Genomic DNA, 25006 nt, shown 5'->3' with positions numbered 1-25006 from the left:
GGGTGCGGTTGAATAATTTTTGGTTTGGAATCATCGAAAATACGATAGTTTTGTTTATTTACAAAGCCATCAGTAAAAAATGAGCCTCATCTAATAAGATAATTTTTTGATAAAAATTTGGATCCTCTTGGAGATGCTCTAATGTCCAGTGAGTCTAATCAGCAAACCGTTAACCCAAAACCTGGTCCCCTGACTTTAATCTCTAATACACCAACACTATCAACTAACTGTAGTTAATAGTATAGTAATAGATTATTTGGATTCTAGTACATAACTACATAATTTGAAATAAAAAAATTGTGTTGAAATCATAAATCGTTAGCTTCACGTCTTCCTATTTACAATTTTAAATTATCCTTTATTTACGTAAATTAATAGTATTTTTTTTTTTTTTTTAATATTCTGCGTTTCCGTAAAAAACATTTTAATGAAATTTGTGTTTAGGTAAAAAAAAAATGTTGTAAAACGTAAAATCAGAGTGATGTCACTTGACTAAAGCTACCGAACGTTTTCTGTGTTGATTTATAAATATTGTTTTATAATATTTCATTAAAAACTTATCAGCTTTCTCTTTTTCGAAATAATTCTGTTCTGTACCTTTTTCGTACATTTTTTCATTGTTCTAATTTTCGAATTTCTATTTCGATAGTTAAGATTAATATCAACAAAATATTTGTGAATTTTTAATTACATTTTTTAAAAATTAAAGCTTTTTCTATTTTCTTGCTTATCATCAGTTTCAATATAAAAATAATTTACTTTTCGTTTCTTTTATTTCTTCTTTTCATGTACCATAATATAAATGTATGATACTAGGTAAACTATAACAGTTATTAACCATCGTTAAAAAATTCTATAAATTGACAAAAAAATATATAATAGTATAATATATAAATATATAATAATATATAATATATTTTACTAAATATATAATATATTAAATATATAATATAAATATATAATATTAAATATATAATATATAATATAGTAAATATATAATATATTTTACTCCCAGGTATGCTGTTTAGATATTTTAGAAACACTAAATAAAACTATATTCTGAATACCGGAGCTAGATGTAAGCTTAATGTCAAAGAAGCCTAGCTGGATAGACTGTATTGTATGGTCTGAGAAAAAGTTTCCTTTCTATGGTCATAAAAGTGGATAATAAAATTGAATGTCCTCACATAAGGTAGTATGACTACTTATGGTTTTGGAAAGGGTTGAACAAATGCCCATAAGAGTAAAGTTTTTCCAAAGCTCTAAAGTTTGACACGTCCGGTCTTAATATTTATTTGTTCGTGTTTAAAGTATATTTTTATTCACATCTTTTTTTTTTTTTGATTATTTTAACATTAAAATTTCATCTTATACAACCATTATCAATAGTGTGTGAATAATTCAAATAAGGTAGAAGTTTATATTTGTTTCTGCGTTCCGTCTCTCTGTTCCACAAATTGAACAATGTAAATTTTTAAATCTGATATACAAGTAGATAAAATTCTATAGTACGTACCGAGGGAACATGTTTTAAAAATAGTATAGTTGTTTAAAACAAAAAACAAACAAAAATGTATGTACAAATGAATTGTGTAACAAAATTTAACATTTTACATGCAACATAAAAGAGTTTTTACTCGTATATCTACATATATATATTTTTTAGATTTCTGTTTGTAAGGAAGCAAAGGCTCTATTTGAAAATATTTACATTATAGCTGTCAACAGAAACTCAAGGCCTTAAGCTCGAAAAAATTGAGTACAGCAAATAAATTATTAGATTGAGTTCCGAAAAGTATGTAGAATAAAAGTTGACATAGAGGATATGAGCGAATAACTATTCATTCAATTTGTTTTTAACAAATTATTGAAAAGTTTTTATTTTTTACCAATAGCGGCTTTATTTTTAATTGCACGTAAAAATAAAAAAAAATACTAATAACTACAAGAAGAAATTTTGCACAAAAAATCTCACGTGTACTTTTTTTCTACGAGCAAGACTAAGGGCGCTAGCGAATTTTATAGTAAGCATCAAAATCGCGGTATGGTGTAGAGTAGCTTGTAAACTGGGTACCTTCTCGTATACTGTTAGAATAAATGAATAAATTAATAATTTTATCCATAATTTCTTAATTTTATTCGTAGAAAAAAGTGTTCGGGAAGCTTTTTTATGCAAATTGTCTTAGTTTTCTAGTGATGGTATTTACTTTTTCATATGATTAAAAATAAAAAAAATATTGACGAAAAACTACTTTTTTTTCCAAAAAACCACTTTTTTCCGCAAACAGCAAAAAAATTGCAAAATCAATCAAATTTAAGGTTAAATATTGATAATTGATGTAGTTTTGTTTATATCTACGAAGTTGCATAAACATATCTGTTGTCATTAATATTTTATAGCAGTTCGTTTATAGCGTTTTTTTTTCTTCATGTGTTTAAGAAGTGTACTAACATTTACTTCCTAAAACTCATTGAAAAATTAAAGTTTTTTGAAAAACCATCTCTGACACCGTAAGGTGAATGTTTAATAATAATAATTAAAATATTTTTATATTTGAAAAAAGAAAAGTAATAATGATTAGTTTCGAGCGTTAGGCAAGGTACCAAACACGTTTTTTTTTCTAAAAAATGCTATTTTAAACTTTAATATTCAACCTTAATTTTCAGATCCTTTTTTTTCTTTTTCTCCTGTTTAGCATCCGGTAACTACCTTTCAGATATTACTTCAGAGAATGAATGAGGATGATATGTATGAGTGTAAATAAAGTGTATTCTTGTACGGTCTCAGTTCGACAATTCCTGTGATGTGTGGTTAATTGAAACTCAACCACCAAAGAACACCGTTATCCACGATCTAGTATTCAAATCCGTGTAAAAATAACTGACTTTACTAGGACTTGAACTCTGGAACTCTCGACATCCAAATCGGCTGATTTGGGAAGACGCGTTCACCACTAGAGCAATCCGGTGGGTTAATTTTCGAATCCTAGGTTTATTTTAGTTTAAAACTTGGTTCCTTCCTACAAGAAAGAAACTTCCCTCAGTTCCTCGTACAAGTGATTCATAAAATATATCAACTTTATCAAAAACATTTTTTTTTCTCTTTTAAGATACATGCTATAGAACGTAAGTATCAACATTATAATATTACTATCAATGTTTGCAAAACACAGTTGACGCGCAAGATGGTGATGGATTGCTGAACCGCGACTAGGTTCTTGCTACTTAAGATCTTTGCTTCTAGTCTCGTTTCACTATCCCCTCCACTGTACTGTTAACAATGGCAACACTGCTTCAGACAACACAGGTATAGAAATGTTAAAAGGTTTTTAGAAGTACTGCACGCTAAACTTATATGCGAATGATACTAAATTTTGATGAATAATACTAATAATTATGTACTCGTGAATATTATTACTTAAAACTTTGAAATAATAGTACAAACATAAATGAACCATCCTTTAATAACAGTTAATATAATACATACACAAATTAAATTATACTCTGTACCTATTATCATAATATTATGCATTTAATTACTGAACTTAACATGCGTCGTTTAATAAAGATTATATTAGCATTAGTAAAGAACAAACACAAAGTAAATGAATTCTCAATATTCAGACATAGATACAGGCTGTAATAAACTCTTTTTTTAAAACTAAACAAAATTATTTTTAACTAGAAGAAAATAAATACAATGGGATCGGATTAATCATTTTTCAGGTTCTTATAAATACATCTGAAAACTTGAATATAACAACTCATTATCCAACAGGAATATTTTATTTAACAAGAATATTAAAAACTGAATTAATAACTGTTACAAAATGTAGTTAAATCAACAAACGTTGAAACTTTAATACCAAATTTGTTAATCTAATAAATACATTGTTACTATCGTCCAAAAGATTTAATATCAAATCATTCGGAGGGTTGATAAATCGAAGGTTTGTATTATGTAATGAATTTCTTGCTTTGATATATTAAATCGAATAGCGTTGTTTACAAATTAATTTTTAATCTACTACGGTATTCTTAGATATTTTATTTGGAAACGTTCTATATATAATTTTAATGTTAATGTTACGTTATGTACCATAAAATTGTATCACCTTTCCTGACAGTTTAAACATTGAAGTTATTATACCTATCTTAAATTCATCTGAATGGTGAGAACGTTTCGTAAACAACTAGTACATATTTTTCACCGTCAAATCGAGTTGCTTCCTTTTCATTTTTATCTACTTCTTCTGCACCAGATGTATTCCAGTATATTTGACATCCTCTTTTTGCAGAACCTTACGTTATTATGTAGAGAATTCGTGTTTTTATTTTATTAATAAATAAAATAAATGGATAATAAAAAATGAATAAGTATAACAAATTTATAAATAAATCAATAAATAGATAATAAATAAATAAATTTATTTTATTATGGAATGGAATGCAAAGTTAGCAGGAGTCTATTACTCCCTACGTTATCGCAGAACCTGGACAGAGTCCCTTGCTGCTGGATCTTTCTAATCGGGCTTGTTTTTTTAAAAGGTTATTTTTAATCTCGGATCTAATTTTTCAATTTTTGTCTATTATTATTTTTGTGAATTTAAGACGGATTTAATTGCATTCCAATTCCGTTGTTTAACCAGCGTTATCGAACCCATTTTACGGGCCGACCGCGGAAGGCTAGGCTTATAAAGCCTGTCCTTTCGACGTAATTCCCCTTCAGACCGTCCACTGAAGTCCTTTCGGTGCTAACTCTTTAATAGGCTAGCAGGAATACGCCACAACGGGGCACTACCTGTAAGGAGGGAGCAATGCGTCCCCTTTTCCGGAGGAGTCGCAATTGCTGGGTTATTTTTGCTTATTGTAAGTTTTGAAAAGGAGAGGATGTTTAGAAGCTCTTCATCCGCTTCTGGTATGGCTGCCCTTCAGGACGCATCTCTGCTGGGCTCTGTTCCGGACTCCAGTCCGTGATGTTGAGACGAGTGGCTGGTCTTCCTTCTTCTTCATCTTCATCTTCTCCCTCTTCTTCTCCCGAAGACCTCTTCGTTCTTCTTTGGCCTGCACTTTCCAAGAATTGGTAGTAGCCGAAGTTACATACCATTAACCTTGTAATTCCCGAAGCCCCGAAGGGCTGAACGGGGGAAAGTGCAGGTTTCTTCGCTCTTCTGTGCTGTCAGTAGCTGCTGGGCAGGTGGCTGCTGGGCTTGCGGCTGCTGGGCTCGTTCCCTCTTTCTTCTTTCTTGAAAGGAAAGGAAGGTAATAGGGAACTTACAAATGGTGATACCTATTCGCGATCGCGGTTTTGGGGTGGCGATTTTTGTGGAAGAAGTAAACAGTAATTATTCACTCCACGTAATTAGTAACCTTCAGACACACGTGTGTCTGAGAAGGGGTTGGGGGGACCGCGTGGCCGCAGTGAAGAAACCATTTGTTTTTGTGGTGGCTGTTGGTATCTGCAACAAAAGAAGCAGAACACGCACACGAAGAAAAAAAAAAAAAAAAAAATTTTTTTAATTATTACTATTCTTTCGGCTGGCAGGATGAGACGGCACGTCGAGTCGTTCCACATCCACATTTCTCCCGTTTCTGAAACAAGAGAAACAGAACAAAACACACGCGAAAAAAAAAACAAAAAAAAAAACAATAATTTTAAATTTAGACCGCGTTTTTGTTGTATGCGCGACTTACCGTATTTGAAGTCTTCAAACCATATAACTCGCGAAAAACTATTCACTCGCGACCCCGGAAACGCGTCTGACGCACTATTCCGTTTATGGCTCATGCGATATGGAGGCCCCTAAGCCTGGTTTGTCGATTTTCGGCTACCGCACCGCACCATCACGGTGGTTCGTCCAGTACGGCGTGAGGCCGCTTCCTTACAACTGTCGGAGTTGGGTCCTCTCTGCAGATGTCCTGAAGATGACTGTGTTCGGACACAGCCGCTCTCCCGAACAGTCTGCGCGCCTGCGCCACCCCCACCTCGGACACGGATTGAAATCTCGCATCAGATCGGAGAGTGGCGTTCCTGACGAACCACGGAGCTCCAAAGATCGTCCGCAACGCTATGTTTTGGACGGCCTCGATCTTCTTTTGAAGCGAGGAGCTCAACACTGCCCCCCATGCCGGGTAAGCATATGTTAGAATCGGCAGTACGTACAGCCGAAAAATGAGCAGCTTAGTTGCCAGTGGGTACGGGCTGGCACTGTTCAGCACTGGGTATAGCGAGGCTCTGGCGGCCTTAGCCCTCCGGGTCGCATAATTTACATGCTCGTCGAAGGTAAGCCGCCTGTCCAACACCACCCCCAGGTACTTTACTGTTTTCTCAAAAGGGATTTTCTCCCCTGAGATTTCCAGCTCTCTGGTCGGTTTTCGTGTCTTGCATGTGAACATCACGGCCACCGATTTTTCACCGTTGACCCTGATTCTCCACATGTCGAGCCACGGTTCCACTAAGTCCAGCTGCCTTTGGAGCCTCCGGACCGCGTAATCCACATTTGCGGATTCGTAGAAATATGCCGTGTCGTCTGCGTAAAGGGCCGTTTTGACCCCTTCCGACAGCGGCATATCGTTCACGTACAAAGTGTACAAGAACGGGGAAAGTACTGCTCCTTGGGGAACCCCAGCGGCTATTTCTCTGGTAGAGGAAATCGTTTCCCCTACGCGCACGACAAAATGTCGGTCTAGAAGATATGACCGCATCAGTCTGACATAGCGGTACGGGATCGCCGATCGCGCTAGCTTATAAAGCAGCCCGCTATGCCAAACTTTGTCAAAGGCCTTGGCCACATCCAGAAAAACGGCTGCAGTCACCCGTTTCCTGTTCAGGCCTCCGACAAGGTCGTCTATTATTTTTACCAGTTGGAGGGTAGTTGAGTGACCCTCCCTGAACCCAAATTGCTCGGGCCGCACTTCTCCCTCCATGTATCGCCTCAGTTTTTCGAGAAAAATCCTCTCGAACAACTTAGACAATACCGGTAACAGGGAGATTGGCCTTTATTTTATTAATAAAATAAATGCTTTAGTGAAGCATGTTTGTTAGATATGTAATATATTACTATTTTAGTTGGTAGTTTTTTTGTGATATTATTAGGTAACTGAATCATTTCTGTGCCACTAGTCAAATATAAAAGAAATTACTTGAATTTTTTACAGTATTGTTATTTTTCAATTGTATCTTCGATTTAACAGTAATTTTTGCACATTATTAACTATTGTAATTTTTTATTTATTTTATTTTGATTAATGTTGCCAGTTTTTTTTAAATATATTTTCCTCCCAAAATCTTTTAGATTTAATTAAAAATTCATTCCGCCATTTTTACAACAATCAATCTACCTTTTGGTTTTGTTTTTTTTTTAACCCGACCCATAGCCGAACCCACAATTAAGTGTAAACACAGCTCCGGGGGGTGCCATCGCCACAACCTACCTCGGCATAACTCAAGGACCAACAGAGGTAAGCGGAACCCGGTCTTTCGATTAGTTGCCACGTCTCAAATGAGGGGACCCCGAAGGGATCTTCGAACGGTACTCCGGTCTTTTTGCCTCCCCTCTAGTGAGGAACCCCGCAGAGGATCCCCCATCGGGACTACGGTCTTACATTCTCCCCGCCTTGCCTCTAATGGGGAACCCCCGAATGGATTCCCCACCGGGACTACGGTCTTATTTACCTCCCAATGGCTCCACCAGGAGTACCCGTTCAATTATTGGTGATAAGACGCCGGAGCGTCCCACCAATCCTGGACGAGGTTATCCCGCGCCGAAGCCACCGTAATTCTATGCTCCACAGCGAGTCCACTTCATTTCCGGTGTACACATCTGCAACCTCGACCCTCCAAAGTGAGGCAAGAGGTTTTGTAGGAAGTGTAGCGGGCTTCCTTCTGGTAATTCATCTTGACATGGTCAACCTCCGCGCAATTAAAACGTTAGCCGGTCCTGTCAGGATCACTACACTGCTTCGTCCGGTGCCCCGTATCTCAACAACAGAAATACCGCTCTTCCAGCGACCAGCGTATTACTCATCTATCTACCTAAACGTAAAAATTACGTTTATCTATTACTTCACACCGATAGAATCCGTTGATCTCTCTTGAATGTAAACAGCCATTTCTCCTGTACGTCTGGAGTAAACGAAAAATAACGACGGTGTTATTAGCTAAATTTTTAAATTCAGTGTTTCTGGAGGAAGGTTTATCATTACTGAAGAGATGGGATATTTGAATATTTTGTTTATACATCGCGTTCGGAAAGTCGCTGTTCAGTATGCTTTAGAATTATTTGGTGCATTCTGTTCTTTCTGTGTTAGATTGGCTGCCCTCTTAGTTCGTTACTCACTGATAAACCAAGATGTCGGTTGCTGAGTTGTGATTGAACATGCTTCGCTTCGTATCGTGTTGTTTCGTTTATCGTAATCAATAGTTGTAAAAAACTAAATGGTTCTTGCATTAGAGGAACGCATTTTTCTCGTTGAACACATTTATCATGAAGGTGACAAGTATTCTGATTTAGTGAACATGTACAAATCAGTTATTTAAAATATTAAAAAAAGGATCAAAAAATATAAAAAATAAACTTTAACATAAAGATAAAATATCTAAATAAAATCTTCCAAGTTTTGTGAAACGATTTCAAACATTCCTTATCGCACTGCAGTTCGAACTCTTAACGAAAAATTTTGGATAACAAGCTCTGTTGAAGACGCTGTTCGAAGAGAAGCTGATTGAATGCTGCTTAGAAGCCTAAATTAAACGAACAGAGCTGCCGGATATTTCGGATGCTCTGGCCGAACGTCCATCAATGTTTACGTGTAAGTTTGCATAGCAGCAAGATGTCGGTCTTGCTACTGCATGTAAAGCTGTTGCACATTCTTTTATTGAAATTTTGTAGAATCTTGGAAAATCTTATTTTTGATTTCTCCTGTCGTGGAAGAGATGAAAAGATTTTTTTTTAAGTCAGTTTTAGAAAATGGTTTTTACAGATTTGATTAATAATTTAAAAAAAATTATTTACTTATTTAAAAATTTTATTTATTTAAATTATATTTTATTTTATGTCATAATATCTTTTAAAAATATAATTATTTGACTGAATCTGTCATATATTAAAAAATTAATTAAAAAGATTATTAGACTTTATAAGTTACTGACAAGTCTATAACTAATGGGAGATTGGAATTTGATTGAGATTTAAACGTTCTGACTTTATTTCTGTTATTAAGTGTTACTTAACTGCTCAGTAAGAAATCGGTAGGTAGTTTAGTTGACTTTGATAAATTGTTACAACGGTGAATTAACTGTTTATTTTATATATTACTATGACAGTATGTATTAGAATTGTATTTCATTTTAATTTTTTTTTTTTAATAAAAATATAAATAGACTCTTGTACGGGATATTTCCAGTTAATTTATATTTTAATATTAATGTGTTTGTTGCCAACGGTAAAATAGAATTACTGCTTAGTTTCAATCGTGTTGGCAAACGTTTTATATTACGAATACTTTACGAAAAGGTATGTTTAGTTTAACTCCTATCATATTTCCCATATCGTGCCAGTTTCCTTAATTAGCCACTTTAAAAAAAGATGTATAAATATTTATAATTAGTATATACGATTCTTATATTTATGTAATTTAATATAAAATTTATTTAGGATCTAACGTATCACGCGATCGATTACAGATGTTTTCAAGTAACTTCTAAATTTTTTATTTAAAATTTATATTAGTTATAAGCTCGAACGCAGCATGAACCTACCTTACCAATGGTATAGTATAATCTACAATGCGCTGATGTAATGTACTACAGGTTTAAGGATTATAGTTAGTTCGTTTCCTTTTCAAAACATACATTATTAAAAAAATGTTTAATACTTTAATTAAATAAAACTTTAAATAAAAATTAACTTTTCTATTACCCAATAAATATTTATTATATCTTAGGTGTTGTCTCACTTGAGCAGTCGATTAATTTACCCAATATCGTAAACAATTTTCATCGCTAAATTCATATCATAAATTATGCCCAGCGAAATGAGTATATTATAACAATTAAACAAAGAAACTTCATTCATACGGAGTTTCACAGAATAATTAAATATGTTTCGTTAACAAATTCATTGAAATAAATTTTAGTTCCTATTAAATTGTTATAATAACAAATAAAATAAATATTACAAATTATTGTAATCTAAGAACAATTTTATTTATTTTTGTATAATCGTATTAGATGACCTATTAAGAGATAATTCATCTGATGCATATTAAGGAAAAGTGAAATATCCCTTTTTTAAAAAGGGATTTTTTAGTCATCTAGATTTCATTGGCATTAGCATGTTGATACGCAACAGTATATTCGGATCACTGAAACAAATTGAAAACTACTTCACTCATCGCTTTTTTTAAGAATGCATGGAATGTATTATTTATCTTTGATATAATTTAGGTATATTCGAGTATGACTGAAAACTATTGCTTGGTCATTGATTTTTATGACCATTGTGGTTACAGTACAAAGGTGTCGGAAAAGTTCGACCGATTAAGAGCTTGTCTTCCTACAGGAGATTGATAGTTTGACTCCCGGCCAAACGGATTGTATTTTAACGCTAAACGGCTTCTCAATACTATCCTCGCGCGCCATTCAGTTATAAAATTCTAATTAACATTCTGGCCTGATGATACAGGAGTGTTACTAGCTGTAAGTATATACATTACACGTATAAGGGACAAAACTGACTATGGGACTCGAATCAAGAATGCTAAATACCTCGAGACATTCAGAATATCATACGAATAAAAAAAAAAATTAACAAACGAAGAGACATAACTAAAAAACTGATGTGGACACTACATGACTTCCTTGTACGCCTATTAAATTACATGTACACAATTTTTTTTAAATGAAAAATACATAAAATTTTATTTCATTAATAACGATTGATATTTTTTCATAACTTTTTTGTTATTAAATTTTTATTCATCGTAAAAATTTACAATTAGAGGTTAATAATTATCAATAAATCAATATATTTAAACTAAAAAAAAATTAAAAAAAGGAGGTGAAGTCTGATTCGAACCTGTTCTTCCCCTAAGGTCTGAATATTTCATTAATTAAAATTTTATTTGGCTATAACTCTGGAACCAATGATAATAAGTACCACTTATGATATATCGCTGAAAAGCTCTCAATAAGGGCAAAATCCAATTTTTTTTGATTTTGGGCTTTTTTCGACATTTTTGGTCAAGTTGATTGCAATCAAAAGGGGAGGTGCACAACTACATGTTACAACCGTACTAAATCCAAAATTTCAAACATTCTATGGCTAATCGTTTTTGAGTTATGCGAGATACGTACATACGTAAGTACAGACGGCACGCTCACGTACAGACTAGTCAAAATGGATTCAGGGCTGATCAAAATGGATATTTCCGTTGAAATCTGAAAATGGAAATACTTCTTCCTTCGTTCAAGGAAGTAAAAATTAAATAAAACATTTTAAATGCTAAATATAAAACAAACTGCAGAAATAGTAGTGGTTTTGAATTTGTAAAAATAGTATTTATACGGTAGAAAAACCTAAATTCATAATATAAATTAATTTCAATTCCACTTCCGTCACGCGTCTTCACCATTTATTTCGATATCAAAGTATTATTGCCGATTTCGTATTGCATTGACGATTCCAACGTTACAAAAATTATCCCAGAAAGCTTGTCAGATCCTGGAATGAGCTTCTTTTGTAAAATGTCATACGCATTTTTAAAATCGATAAATCGATTCGGTACTAGGCAGAATGTTAAAAAGGGTTATATTAACTAGACTTTATTATATTAAATTTTTATCATTACTTTTTACAGCTTACTAAATTTTACTTATCAAATATTTCCTGATAAAACATGTTTTTTCTTCTATTCTCACCCAAAGAAAAAGGAAATTGAAAACAACACTTGTTCTTTAAGAATATATTTTATTCAGAAATGATTTATCATTCTAGTGATATAATTTAATTGTTTCTACAATTTTTTAATGAGAACACAAAATGCAAACTTACAGCTATGTTATATGGCGCTTAGTATGGTACTGTTTGTGAGTACTCAGAACAGGTACACTCGCTCATAAATAACAAACACGTTCATAAAATAAAATTCTGGCACAGATGAAGTGATGACAACATCTTATCTCTTACCGCGTCAAAACAAGACGTTCTGAATTTCTTAACATATATTAACAAAATTAACCATAAATTAAATTTTATGTTGAATACAAACACAATAAACAAATAAATCTTATTTTCTTCACATTACTAAACGCGTTAACAAAAATACTACTTTAATATATTCACATAACCTCAAACCAGCCGACTTCAAATAAACTTTTATAATCATAATTTATATATTCTTGCTACACAGAACACCTATGTTATTTGAAGATCACATAGAAAAAAATCAATTCTATAAAATCTTAGCATTCATGAATATTACAACATAATGATTGACTGGCTCTTATATAAAAAAATAAATAAATAAAAAGATTCAGAAACAATACCTTTTAAAATATAAACCATTGGATACAATCTAGATTTCAAGCCGATAAACAAAAGAAATCGCATACACAGTATATTCATTAAATACAACCTCCTCGAATTGTTCAACGAAATTGCTCCGACTGCAGGAAGTATTATTTATACGTTATCAATAATTCCTCTACATAACTATAGTTGATATATTTAAAATTGAATTCCGACAAGCTTGGCATTTTTCACCCGGAATTTATTTTTCATTATTAAAAAAAAAAAACAGAAGGATAGAGATGTAGTTAACTATCAGCGTATAATTTCTGAGGGAGATAGAATAATAATCAACAACTGATAAAAACAGTGGTTAGTTTTTTTGAAACAAACCGCAAATACAGGATTAACTTAGATTTTCTATGTATACAGAGTGATTCGGGAGGATAAGGCAATACTTTGACAACTCATTCTGGAGGCTAAAAATAAGAAAAAAGTTCACATAAACATAAGTCCGAAAACGCTTCGTTAGCGAGTTATACAGGATGAAAGATTTCGCCCGAGTTTCAGTTCCTCCGGGTAAATTAAGGCTTTCTGAAATTCTGGGAAGGTCAATCAAGGGGAAAATTCAATTCTTTCTTATGGGTTTTGAGCTGTGAAATCGAAAAAATATGTCCCAGAACTGAATCTCTCATGGTTTCTAAGATATCACATGTAAAACGCCAAAAATAGGGTCAAAAAACTCATTTTTTTACGTTTGTCGTAAATTTGTGACTTCTATAAACAATGTAAGAACTAGTAATTACTTTTAGACTTAGGAATTATTTTACTGGTCATTATTATTATTTTAGTAATATTGAAACAGAAAGCTACATATACTTAAGTTTGATGAGTTTATTTCATAGTTAATCTAATTGGAAGGTTATTAAAAGATAGGTTCTATAAAACTGGCACCATCACTTTATCAGTGGAAAATGAACAATGGTGCGTTGTCATATAGTACTCGTTTGCTGAATTGTCCTCGTTTAATATTCCATAATTTTTCTAATTATGTAATAATGTAGTATTTTCTCAATTAAAACGTTCTACTTATTTAATTTAAATCAATGGGTTGTGGAAAAACATTATTGTTGTAAGAATTTATTCTTATATACATACTCAAGAAAATGTCGTTTTACACGTGATCTCCTTCTTCTGTGAAACGAAATTCTTGTGGCAGAACTTGTGTGAAAGCGATGAAACTAAAGTTTACCAGATAATTCCCGAAAGTGTACGGTAACTGACGATGATAAACTGAAAGCTATTTGCTTATGCTACACATCGTTAATCGTTTGTCTTCGCCATTTTTCTGTCGACGATTCTTGGCATGATCTTTTTGCTCGATATTTCTGTAGGCGTGACTCCCAGTTGAGATTAAATGTAAGTTTCTTCCTTATGGAAAAAAATCTCTTTTGCTTATTTTGCATCTGACCAAATACCCTAAACCTGTTTGTTTCTGTTGATCTTCTATAGATTAGTTTAATGCAATTTTGAAACTTTTAATTCTATAAACAAAAACAGTAGCCCTAAATTTCGTAAGTATACAGTTCTAAAATTTATGTAACAACATTTTAGTTGAGTAACATTAAGATTGGTAAAATAGAGAGTAGATGACTGGTTGTTTGCATATACGAGGTGTGATCAAAAAATACGGTGAATGAATTTTTATAGCGGCAACTGCCAACGCTACATCCATATGCTGTAATTTGTCCAATAGCGCGATCAACTGAGACAGGCAGGGACAAGTTGTAACACGTTCGAGCTTGCCAGTCAGCTGCCAGAGCCGCTAGAGTGAGGTTGTGTTTATCGTGTCTGTCGCGCAACATGGATTTTGAACAACGCATTAACATTAAGTTTTGTTTTAAGTTGCAAAAGAGTGCCAAAGAAGCTCTCGAAATGTTAGAATCGGTGTACGGCGATAATGTGGTAACATTGAAGACTTAACAGAGTGTATGACTTAACACGTGTATGACCGATTTAAAAACGCAAATGAATCTGTTGAAGACGAGTAGCGTGCGGGACGTCCAGTAACCTCAAAAACAGTTGAAAATGTGCAAAAAGTGGAAACAATGGTTCGTTCAAACAGGCGAATGACTATTCGAGAACTATCGGAAGACCTTAACATCTCGTACGGATCCGTTCAAAGCGAAATTACGTACGAAGAAAACGACCAGAAAAATGGACCAATGCCTTCCTTCTTCACCACGACAACGCGCCATGTCACACTTCGCTTCTCATTCACGAGTTTTTGGCCGAAAAAAGTGTTCCTGTCTGTCCACATTCCCCATACTCACCGGATTTAGCACCATGTGATTTTTGGCTCTTCCCAAAAATTAAAAGTGTGCTTACATGAAAACGTTTTGACACCATTGCTGACATTGAGAGGGCCACGACCGAGCAGCTGAAAGCCCTTCCGAAAGACGCCTTCCAGTAATGCCTCCAGTCATGAAGTCAACGTTGGGATAAGTGCATTGCTGGCCAAGGACAGTACTTTGAAGGAGATTAAATCGAATTCTATGTAGCCCTATTACTTTTTTTAATAAAAAATTATTCACCGTATTTTTTGATCACACTTCGTATCAAGTAATGTGTCCAGCAGAAAAAATCATGTAACTAAGAAAGTGACTCGTGAAAACAGTCGTAAGAAATAATTTAAACTTTTTTCTGTGAGTTTTTATTTTAGTAAAATCAATGTAGGAATATCAAAAACATTTATGATTTTATTAAAAAAGTTATTAATTTAATCTTTTTTTCTTTGGTTACTACTCAACACAAGAAAGATACATAACGATGCAATTAATGTTTTTATTTCTAGAACAAAGGGTGAAAGACCTTTGGTAAGCAAAAGCCTTGTCAAGATCATTTTGTTGTTATATATCTTAGAAAAATAAGACTTCTAAACAACTACTAAAAAGATAGGATTAGTTAGGGAAGGAAGAATGCCAACATTTTACGAAATAAAGTATTTGGTGTGTCCTAAATTTTGTTATTCTGTTTTTCATTCATATAGATTGTTTTTTCTAACAGTTTTGTCAGTAGTTAATGTTGAATTTAATCTCCACCAACTCTTCATTCGCATTAGATTACATTAGTTATCTAATTACATATTTAATTTATTTCAATTATCTTTATTTATATTATAAGAAAAATAAAACTATGTATAAAAAAAATTCTCCAAATATATTTAGATATATTTTATTTATATTTTGGTAATAAACCAGTGACGCTACAAACCTTCCATCTTGAAATTGTTGATTAATTGTTGAGAATAGGTTTAAATTATTTTGTAATCTAAAAAATAGGGGGTTTTCTCCAAAAAAAAATCCTGATACTTTATTTAAACCACAGAAAATTATGTCTGATTTGTGTTTTTTCGTCTCGGTATAATAATACTTGAGCGAAATACGACTTGTTTAATCTTAGTTTTCTTTTCGAAATCCTTCTATTGGATGCTTTATATATATATATATATATATATATATTTTTTTTTTTTTTTTTTTTAAGTAAGGATTCTACATAAAAAATCAAAGTGAAAAGTTTTACCGGTTTTGTATAATTTATTTTATACTCGACTGATTAAAAATTCATTCCATTAAAAAAAAAGTATATACGACCTTTTTCGTAGCATTCTAACACATAAATGAAATCAGTTGAGTGTGTATATGTGTGTATATATATATATATATATCTTAAAAATGAGTTTTATATTTAATAAAAAAAAAATATAGTAAAAAAATTCTATTTGTTATCTCTATAACATATAATGTGTTATCAGATGTACATATTTAACATTTGAAATATTATTAAATTCCGTATAAAATTAAACATTTCTAACGATTTTATTTCAATTACAGCTTGTTTAAACCATTTTAAATACAACGAATGGAAATTAGCAACGTTTTTCATTTATTACCAAAAATAAATGCAAAATCCAGTTTCAATAAAAATGAAACAGACAAAGCTGCTTTATAAATTCAAATTCAGAAATCCAAATTAAAAAATTAAATTTCACAATTAAAATATATATATATATATATATATGTATTCACATATGAGTACATATAACATACAAGTAATGTGATACGAGTGCATATATAAACAGAGTGTATCAGGAAGTTCTCCCCTTACTTTCTAACCATTCTACTCGTGAAATTAATGGAAAAAGTTCACATAAACGTATGTTCTAAAATGCTTTGTTTGCGAGTTACGGCTAAATAAAATTCGAACTTTTCTAGGGTTTATTCAACTTATTCACACCATTTTGTTCAGAATTAAATTCTCTACAAGTTCATTTTAAAATATTGCATGTATTACCCACGTAACAGAATCATTGTAAGTCAAATATAAAAAAAAGGAATTTTACCCCAATTTATTGTTTTTCACACAAGATTTCTCAAAAAGTACTTCAGGTACGGTTCTGGGACCTTTTTGTATTTGATTTTTCAGATCAAAAATAATAAGAAATCACTAATTCTGTCCTTTAATTAAAGTCTTAAAAATTTCAGTACGACCTCATTTTACCGGGTAGCTGAAATCCGAGCGAAATCTTTCACTAAACTTGAAGCTGTTTTGCTTTGCGGTTATACGTAATTAAACCGCAACTGGCCTAAAAATTTCCTCAAAATAGCAAGGATAATCCTCAGTCCCAGAAAAATAGAAAAGGAATACCGACTATAATCAAATAAGGACACTTTTATAAAACCCAAGAAGATTTAGAACCTCCAGTTAGAAAAATAAAATTAAAATTCATTGGATAAATAATCCCAATGAATTAAGATTTAATAAACAAAGTTTCGAAAAGCCTTGAAAACTAAAGTCATATAGGATGATATAGATGAAAGAGGAGATTCAAAACGTAAGGAGGACTGTTTGGATAGAATGAAAATTAGAAAAATAATTTATAATGCGAAGGTTCTTGTGGAAGGAAGAAAGAACACAAAAAAGGGCAAAAGAAGGAAAACGGATGCACTATGAATAAATTTTTAAAAAATATAGAAAAGATTAAAAAAGAAGCAAAAAAGAAATTATATTGGCATGATCTCTAGTAGACTGAAACAAAGAATGCCAAAAAAATAAAACTGTGAAGAAAGCCATAATATACGGTGAACAAAAAAAGATTCTAATAAAAAAAAAAAAGTAAAATTTATCATTAAAAATATAATATCTTGGTCAATTTTTATCGTTCAGAGACGAAAACATTAACCAATGAAAATTTTATAACCTTGAAATAGCTTGATCTCTTCGGTAATGTCTAAGAACTTTTCAACAATTTATTATTGAACCAGAATTTAAAAAAAAATGAAGTATAATCATGCTTTCTTACGATAGTAATTTTTATTTTCGCTTTAAATAAGGGAAAATAAATTTTCTTTACGTACTCACAGATGCGTGTATTTGGTAGGGAAACGGAGGTGTGTCAGACAACTAAGTACTGGTAGGGTATTGACATTTTTAAATACATTAAAAATAAAATCTACAAAACAAACAAGAAATATTAAATTTTAGTAAATGTTATTAATATTTTTTTTTTTTTTTGTTATGTAAATATTAAAATATAAAAAGATTAGAATGATTTAGTTGAACTTACTTTGATATTCTTTCATGTCAAAAACCTTCTTTGATATGCACTAAAAACTATTTCGAATATATATCTTTGATTATAAATAAATATCTTTTTCACTAATTATTTCTCTTTCTATATCTGAATGGATAAAACACGAATGTTTAATTGTACAACAGTTGGCAATCAAAAAGTTATCCTAATAATAAACGACTCTGCGTTGTAACAACGTATGTCCGCAAATAGAAAATAGAAAAGCTTGTTACTTCTTCCTATTACTTTGTTTATTAGCCAAAAAATATTTATTCGTTTCATTATATATTTTTATATATAAACCTTACAGCTTCTAATTTATGTAGTTTTAAATTGGTGGAAATATTTATATTTAAATGCAAAAAACAGGATTGTATTTTATCGTTTAAAATAGTGTAATTAATTTTAATTGTAGCTAAACTTAGAAACAGTTGAGTAAAATTTTCATCTAATTATAGTACAACAAGGATTTATTTATATTACTACGAATTTTTGAGGAAACAAATTATTTTGAAAAACTAAGAAAGGGGATTCTTAATAAAATGTTAAACAATTTATCACCATCATGCAGTATAATTTTGTTTTGGTAATTTTGAAAATATTTAATTAATTATAGTTAGTAGTATTATTAAACAGATGAAGGATTCGTATTTTCCGTATTAGGAATTTAAAATTCGAAAAAACAATTCATTTAATCACTTTCTTAAGCATTGATGTCATATTTATTTGATAATATTTTTAAAATTAGCTCCATATATATCGCCTTAATAGACCTGGGCTTTGAATATATTTAACGTTAGGCATGAAGGCATATTTTTGTGACCTTATAAACCATATAAAATATGTAGTATATTATAATGAATATGACGAAGGGACTGTTCATTGGGACTAGAATAATGTTGGAACTAACTAAAGTTAGAGTTCATCAAAAGTAACTTAAATTTAAACTAACGCGTTAAATTCAAGGGAAGTTCTTTCTGGCCAATAGGAATCATAGAAATGATTCCTGTTGAACTTTTCAACAGAAGCTATCGGTTGGAATAATTCAATTATATACAGAGATCGTTATCACCTTGAAATTTATTCATTTGATAATCAACTATCTAATGTACCCCGTAAAAAGCGGGAAAAGTATTACATGACTTTTCTATTAATAATAATAGTTAAAAGAGTTAGAGCCAAAGGAATATAATATATATTTTTATAGTGACGGGGAAAAAGTTTACAAAACATTTTTCTAACAATATACGAATTCTATCTTAAGGTTAAATGTAAAAAATGTTTAAAGTAAAGTTTTCTCTAAATCTGACACTTCCTTCAATAAAAAAAGAAAATTAAAAAAAAATAGTTCCGGAATCGATAATTTAAAAAAAATTATAGCCATTTCTGGATAGTTCTAATATATGAAGTATAAACTTTCAAAACATTTACAAAAATATTTAAACCAAATTAGAATATTTTATTTTTGAGTTAGAACAAACTAACAAAAATCATATTTCAATTTTAAGAGGGGGGGGGGGGTTGATAGTTTTGAAAAAAATATCTTCTATTGTAGGTAAAAATTTTACTCTAATAAAGTTTTCTCTGAAATCCCTCAAAAGAAAATTGAAATGGGTTTTTTCGCGAATTTTGAAAAAGTAATTTTATTTCAAGACTTAACACCCTTCTTAAATTAAAAAAAAAATAAATAATATGATCAGTGCCCTATATACCAGTATTTGAGTCAAATTTGAAGAAATTTGGTTTGGTCAATCCTGAGATGTAAGGCCAAAAGTAGTGTGACACACATACATATGCCTAAATATTTATTATTTCAACCATTTTTTCCAAAAAAAAAAATTATTTTATTTCACCCCGCGCTAAGAAGACCCGAGTCCAGGAGGGGATGCCCTTATTTGAGGTAATGGTATAAAGATCGAGTCCCGGCTTCCGGGAGGGGCCCAGGAACGACATAGTTAGGCCTGGTTACCCCGCCTTGGAGGTTAGAGGCGGGGCACGAAGAATAACGTCCTGTCGGTTCGCATGACGGGTGCTTGATGGCACCTTCCGGGGCTGTGTTATGCTTAATTGTGGGTCCGGCCCCGGGTGGTGAGGTGGAGGTTTAGTTCATAGGGCGCAAGTATACATACGCACATTGACAAGATCTTGCGGAACCTGTTAGCGAGTCCAACACTCTCTTCGTAAATGGGATTCCTTCCCACATCAGAAAAAAAAACAGTTTTTCCAGCTTGGTGCCAGATCGCTCTCTCTCTCTCTCTATCTCTCAGTGTGTGTGTGTGTGTGTGGGTGTGTGTGGGTGTGTGTGTGTGTGTGTGTGTGTGTGTGTGTGTGTGTGTGTGTGTGTGTGTGTGTATAAGATGTGTATAGGTAAATGCAATTACTGTTACCGACTTGCCAGGCCTGCAGCTGCAAATATAAGTATAACTGTATCGGTAAACTTGTAGTCATGAACAGACTTTGGTCGACCACTCCTGAGACGTGTGGGAAACCAACCACCAAAGAAAACCGGTATCCACATTCTGGTATTCATATTCAATAAAAACGTAATTTCTTTTCTATTAAAATTATTCTTTAATAATAAGATAAAAATTAAATTTTTATCTCAAATTAATTTTTTCTAAATTTAATTATTTTTTTAAATAATTAATTTTAGAAATTAAATAAATTTGCTAAGTTAATTTTTGTTTTTAAATTTTAGAGAAAGCTTAAAAGGTTTTTTTACTTACAAACTACATTAATATTTTATTCATTACTGTAGTGGTGATTTAGCTGAACAATTTACAGTTCAGTGGGATAAATAGATTACCCCTACAGTTCGGTTGGTAATTCGGTTAGAATAGCTATTCTTTCTTAACTTTTTAATCTTTAAAGAAAAAGAAAATTTTTCTGTATTACACATTTAAACTGTTCAACGAAAAAAGTTTCAATAATGCATCTGAAAGTTCTCCAGATATCGTTTCATCTGTTTTCCTTTGCGAGAGATTATTGTTTGTCTTATTTACTCAGATAGTAGAGCATATGTCTCTTATTCTTGATTTTGTTCTTTCTTCCCCATTTGTATTTAATGGGTGCAGGTCTAATCCTGTTAGATCTGTTATGAAAATCACATGATCAGTAGTGCTAATGCATCGTTGTTATGTTGGATGGGTGGAGACTGCTGTAGACCGTCGCGGGGACTCAGTTTTCTGATAAATAACTTTACTAAAACCTACTCGGTGAATCCTATTTTTTTTCTAAAATACAGATGTATTAAAGTAAATAGATGTGTGTGTGGCCGGCCTCCGTGCCGCGAGTGGTAGCGTCTCGGCCTTTCATCAGGAGGTCCCGGGTTCGAATCCCGGTCAGGCACGGCATTTCACACACGCTACAAATCATTCATCTCATCCTCTGAAGCAATACCTAACGGACCCGTGGACCGAAGGTGGACAAACGTTTCGTATTCGCATTTAAAATAACAAAAGTATAATTACTCTAACGTAATAGCTACTTCATATATGTATATATGCTTTTTAACCGCGCGCGCGCGCGTGTGTGTGTGAACTTACTGGTGTACTGTAGTGATACAGGTTTGCACAGACGTCATAATCCAAACAGATATTTGAAACAGGGTGATTATATTTAACTAGAATTATATTTACGTACAAATATGAAATGCAATGAATGATGTTAGTGAGAGATTTTGTAGACGGGAAATGAAAATAAATTAATATCCTTTATGTATTTAATTCCTTAAACTAATATTTTTGTTTTGCAGGTAATACGCAAGAATTATACTATTTCTGTTTTATTAAGTTTGACGTTAAACATTACATTAGTTAGTTTTGTTAAGAATTAATTTGTTATAGTTGTATTTTTAAGTTATATATTTATTTATCGCTAGTATAATTTGCTAAGGAGTGTTCTTTTTTAAAAAAAATATTTATTTTATTCTATACTGGTTCAATACGGTTAAAGTATTATTGCAGTTTTTACAACTATGGTTTGTAATTCTTTAAATCCAATACTTTTCATCTGTTTTAGTTCAATTACTTCATAACCAGTTTCATTAATTGAACTCTAACAATCTAAGTACATAGGCAACGTGGTCATTCAAGACAAAGTAAAATTAGTTACACTTCAAAACACAGAAAACCAGAGCCCTATAAAATTACGGAACTGCTGTAACAATCTAATTTTTTAAAAGAATAGATGAGAGTAGAATAATTTTTTTTGCCAGACCCCTTTTACTCAAATTGTAAAAACAAAAAATTGAAGTTTTTTTTTTTCTTAAAATGAACGAAAGATTTATGTAACGTTAATATTATATTGTGCGTCGGTAGCATACGTCAATAGTTACATTTCCACTAGTTTTACTATCGACCATTAATGTTTTAGGATAAGAATGTCTATAACTAGTAATTGTCAAATTCTACATTTTTAAAGTGTTTTCGATAAAGACTAACAGTCACTCGTTATCCACCGGGTTGGTGTAATTGTAAACGTATCGCTCAAATCAGCTTATTTCGAAGTCGAAAGTTCTAAGGTTCAAATTCTAGTAAAGTCAGTTACTTTTACACCGATTTGAATACTAGATAGTGGATACTGGTGTACTTTGGTGGTTGAGTTTCAATTAACCTGCACATTTCAGGAACGGTCGACCTGAGACTTTAACTATACTTCATTTACATTTTTATATATCATTCTCATTCATCTTCTGAAGTAATACCTTACGGTGGTTCCGGAAATTCCGGAAGCTAAACAGAAAAGAGAGAGAGAGAGAGAGAGAGATAGCAGTCCCTCTTTAATATATATTTTAATCTTGCTCTTAAAATATAAGAATCTCTTTAAACATAAAAATTCAAACATGAAGGCAATCAAATCAAAGGATAATTCCGATTACTTTCGAGCTGAAAAATATTTAAGATTGCCTTGAGGCAAATTGTATTTCGTTTCCTATAAAAAAAAGTTGTTTTGTTATACTTTGATGGAAACTTCTTTCATTTGGAATAACCATTGTTGGTTATTCAAACAGAAATTATGCTTGAAATTAATTTTATCACTTTACTTTAGTCTTTTAGCTCTGAAACTTACAAATTCTTATGTTGTCTTTCTTTTTTGCCCCTTCATGTAGTCATTTTCAGTGTTAGAGATGATTACTGATAAAAAATTCTATGATTAGTGTTCATTCCACTTAGTATAATTATTCATTATCTCTTTAAATATATTATTAACATATTCTTCGCTGTTAATATTTTTTAAGTTACGTAACACACAACTATATCTCAATGAATTCATATAAATGTTTAGTGTGTTGTTATAAAATAGTCATAAAAATATTGATTATCATTAAGGCAAAAAGACATAGGAGTAGTTTTATAAGTACGAATCGGTATTTTCGAAACTGTATTTCTTTCTAATGAAAGTTTATTTTCTAATCAAATAGACACATACCAAAGAATTTCATTTATGTTCTACTAATTAGAGGGAATATTTATCATAATCACCGATCATCTGTTGTAATAACCCGTTAAAAAATATCTGATGTGGACACCACATGACTTCCTTGTACGCCTATTAAATTACATATACATATTTTTTTTAAATGTACATAAAATGTTATTTCCTTAATAACTTCTGATATTTTATCCTTTTTTTTATTGTAATTATTGAATTATTATTCATCGTAAAACATTTTTTACAGTCGGAGGTTAATAACTTGATTAATAAATATGTATTGATTAATAAATCAATATATTTAAATTAAAAAAATAAAGTTAAAAAAAAAAGATGAAGTCTGATTCGAACCGATTGCCCTTGTAAGATCCAAATAGTTCATTAATTAAAATGTGTAATGATAAATTTAATTTAACTCAGCAAATATCGAAAACTCAGAACAAAAATAGGTAAATGTTATATTTTTATAAAATATAATTAAATAAAATAAAATTTAAGTTAATATAAGGGAAAAATAGGTTGGAAAAACAAATAAAAATAAAATTACAGTTCCTTTGCCTAGAGCTGTAAGAGAAATTGACAGTAGTAATGGTAACAGTACTACCTGTAACCAACTTCTCTCTTTCCTCCTTCCAATGTTTGTGTGTATGCGTCCGCGCGTTTATATGTATCTGCTTTTTATATTGTGAGTAGATGCGTGCGTAGTGCATCATTATTAAGCGCACGCGCAGATTCAGTTGGGTAAATAAAGGACAGGCTCAGTCTTTCACGTGGATTCGTGCCGATTGTTTCGCGGTGGTGTTTCGGTAGTGGTGAGATCTGTATTTAATAGACTCGTTTTATCGTAAATTGTACGTAATTTTAATAAATAAATTATTATATTTTTTGTTATTATTACTACTATTAAAAATTTTCTTTTAAGTTTGAAAAACACTTTAATAACTCATCATTAGAAAAAAGTGATGTTAGTGAGTTAAGTGAAATCTTTGATTTTTGTCAAATTATCATTACTGCTATCGAAAAAATTTATTAAATTATAATTTTAATTTTATCTGTAAAATAATTCATATAAAATTACTTAAAAGTAAGCTGGTCTATGATAAATAGCAATTTTTTTTTTTTAATCAATAACTTTTTTGTTTTTCTTCAAATGAAAATGTTTTATTTTAAAATTTTGTATGTATTGAGATGTGAAAAATAGTAATGAATTATGCTGATATGTTATTAACTAAAAACAACAATTTATTCGAGGTAAACTTTGATTTTTTTCATGGAGAGAAAGAATATTTTTCAAACTTTAACAATGAAGTACAAATAAACAGTAAATAACTCAAATTTTATGCTGTGATATAATATTTTTCGTTCTGGTTCTTCACATAAAAACATTTTTTTATTGTTATATCTTTCATGATCTTTTTATAATAATTGAATT

The 25006-nt window shown here is 31.4% G+C and overlaps 1 protein-coding gene across 7 annotated transcripts in view; it reads left to right on the top strand.

The window, feature by feature from the left end:
• The window catches only part of LOC142321485 (high affinity cAMP-specific and IBMX-insensitive 3',5'-cyclic phosphodiesterase 8-like), a 1158933-nt gene that overhangs the window by 610739 nt on the left and 523188 nt on the right, over positions 1–25006 (top strand). For 4 of the 7 annotated variants that reach the window (XM_075359609.1, XM_075359606.1, XM_075359601.1 and 1 more), the window contains exon 1: positions 24279–24425. The exons of 2 other annotated variants lie outside the window; for them this stretch is intronic. The gene's annotated coding sequence lies outside the window, so the exon portion shown is untranslated. Of the gene's footprint in view, positions 1–24277; positions 24426–25006 lie in introns of those variants that run through there. One more of the 7 variants, XM_075359607.1, reaches the window with a different exon arrangement.

The sequence above is a fragment of the Lycorma delicatula genome, chromosome 3, assembly GCF_047948215.1.
Source record: "Lycorma delicatula isolate Av1 chromosome 3, ASM4794821v1, whole genome shotgun sequence".
Lineage (NCBI taxonomy): Eukaryota > Metazoa > Arthropoda > Insecta > Hemiptera > Fulgoridae > Lycorma > Lycorma delicatula.
The sequence above is the reverse complement of the archived record's forward strand: the minus strand, read 5'-3'. Positions and strand labels throughout refer to the sequence as shown.